We start from the raw sequence: 2,961 nt of genomic DNA, 5'->3' as shown, positions 1-2,961 counted from the left end.
CAGCTGTCAATGGGGGACTGGGAGAGTCAAAGGCACTTGGGTACAATGCTGGCTGTAATCTCGTGTGTGCTGCTGGCTGCAGAAGCTGGCGTGCCTTGAGCTCTCCTAATGGCTGGTAGACTCCGAAGGGCTCCTCTCATTGCTTCAAGGAGCACCCCCATGACATTGTGATGCCTATGTGCTGCGATCCTTCCCTGCTCGGTTGCATGGCCATTGCCTATCATACCAAATGTCCCGGCCGCTGAATCACTGCAGCATTTAACTGTGTCGTGAATCTGGCACCCTCAAAGGAAACCTTTGGAGACCGGCAAAATCTTGACCTTCAGAGGCAATAGGTTTTGACCACATGTATTTATCTACCGAGTGATTTTTGGTCCCAGATTCTGCAGTAGCAGCCTGGAAATGTCCAGATTGGCCAGAATGAAAGGGTGGGTGTCCCCTTATACCAGGGGTTCTTAACCTGGGGTCCATGGACCCCCAAGGGGTCTGTGGATAGATTTCAAGGGGTCCGTGAACTTGGATGGGAAAAAAATTACATCTTTATTTTCACTAACCTCTAACTGAAATTTAGCATTTCCTTCAATTATGAATGTAGGCAAAATGAATGTATTTTGATAACTGTATTTCGATATAATTGGTTTCCTTTGTAATCCTATGTATTTTATTTTATGTACCTTCTGTACCCATAAGGGGCCATTCATCAAAGAGCACAAAGGTGCTTCAGAATAAATGAAGTCAGTATTTGAGGGATCTTCTGGATATTGCATTATATCCCCCAAAGCTGCTCGGTGGGGCTGAGCCAATGCTCCTAGACCTGAAATCACAAGCTGCTTCTGTTCCGGGTAAGAGACCACAGCACCCTCCAGTAAGATGGGAAAGTGCATCCTTCACTTAACTACGTAACACCACGCTAGTCCCAGTGTGTCGTTTATCACTAACAATGCAACCATCCTCATTCATCTGCATATCTGATAAGTGATAAACCGCTTAAGTGCCAAGCTCTCAGCCCTCCTGTCTGTATCCTGATGTAATTGACTAATGAAACCAGCGAGGAGCTGTCAGTTTCAAGGGGGCTATTTGAGGCACACGCTTATCTTGGAAAACAAGGTTAGGAGCCTAAAGAGGTATGAAAAGCCCACCCCAGGCTGTGCTCTAATTAACTGGTTCCAGTTAACAAGCATGGGTTACACTGAGATTGCATAGCTCTATTTCTCGGTCCGGAGGCTTTTCGTGTATCTGCAATACAATAAATCTGTCTGCTATTGGCAGACTCGTGTCTGTGGCGTAAAGCAGCCAGTGCAACGGTTGTTCTCAAGTTTTTTAGATTCAAGGCACCCCTGGGTAGACCTAAGGCACCCACAGAAAATGCTAGCTCTTAGTTGTCACTTGCTTTTTTACTACAAAAGAAATAAAGAAATAGAGCCATTCTTTTGTTGCAAAAAAACTCAGAAAGCCCGCAGCAAAGTAGTGTTTTTGACCCATTGGATTCCTCTTTGAAATCTCTAAGTTTATCTTGTGCATCATGTTTGTGGACCTAATAGTGCTAACATTGCATGACGCCCTGCTGCAACTTGAAAGGATCTCGAGATGCCCTGGGGTGTTACCACATCCTGCAATAGAAGGAGACAGAGACCCATTTGGCACGAGGGTTACAAGTGAAGCAGAATGGGACACAGCATACCAGAGGCCTCCTGATCCCTGTCAAACTCACTGTAAGACTATCTCAGACTGTAGCATGCAGCATTGGGCCAACAACAGGCTTTACAGACCCAGGTAATTGCCAGAAATGAGATGCACATCCCATCTCCCATCATCCGCTGGCTAGGGCTGGGGAGCTGTTTGTGAGCTGTGAACCACGGGGATGCCTTTGTGCCATGCTGGAGACTTCTCTTTCCTCTCCACAAAGACACGCGGGGAGTTGCCCAGTTCCCTCTTTTGTTCCCTTTCACAAGAAACTTAAGAATAAAACAGATATGTATTTCCACAAAAATGTCCAGGGTTACAGCTGTGTGGCCTGCTGAGCTAATCCAAGTTGCTAGGAACCATATGGAGGTGAAGTGTCAGCTATAAACTCTTTGGGGAGAGATAATTAGCCGGGTAGACAGGGCGTGATGAATGAGCCTTTTGTGATACCTATCATCACCCTGCCCTTCCGTTTCCTTCCTGCAGCCCTGACAGGCCAACCCAGGCTCTCCATGCCGGGAACGAGCCGTAGAGGCTCCCCCCGGAGCACAGTCCAGGCTCCAAGCACCCCTCCACGATGGGGAAAGTCAACTCCGATCATTCCCAGTAATCTCTTACCCCAAGGACAGGCCAGACCAAGCCCCTGTTCTCACGCACGGCTGCTCCAGCTCACTTGCAGAACAAATATAAACACGCACTGAACTGAGCCACCGAGATGTACAAGGGTCTCGCCACCTCCTACTTCCAGGGGATCTGAATGACTCCGCTCCATGCCACGGTCCCCGTACCGTTTCCTTTTGCAAAGGTGCCTGTGTTTTTGGGGAGTGGGAGTGCTTGGCCAACTGCTCTGATTAGCTTTGCAAAGACACCCTGGAGCACACAGGGAATCCAGGGGGTTGGGGTTGGAATGTGGCTCTAATGAACAGAACTGGGGACCCCCAGAAAATCAGAAGTGTTTTTGTTTCAGAAATATTAGTGCTTACGGTTGAAGGGTTCCTTGGACTTGGGCTGTATAGCAGGTACCGTTGATAACGTAATAGCCTTGCATCCTAAAATCCTTGTAGGCTCTTAGCCTATAAACCAAGTTGGAGGCCTCTGGGTTTGGCAAACTGGCTTTTTCCAAGGATGACCTGTTTGGTCCAAACATTCCCAACCCGTTCTGCAGGTGCATGACCACCCACCGCAATGCACTGCCTGTGGCAGGAAGCCACCTTTGTTTCTCCCCAAAATCTCTGCTCAGTGACAATTTGATTAGGATGGGCCCAGCAGAGGAGACAC

The sequence above is a fragment of the Gavialis gangeticus genome, unplaced genomic scaffold (assembly GCF_001723915.1).
Source record: "Gavialis gangeticus isolate Ggan-Ray unplaced genomic scaffold, GavGan_comp1, whole genome shotgun sequence".
Taxonomy (NCBI): domain Eukaryota; kingdom Metazoa; phylum Chordata; order Crocodylia; family Gavialidae; genus Gavialis; species Gavialis gangeticus.
This window is presented reverse-complemented; position numbering follows the sequence as displayed.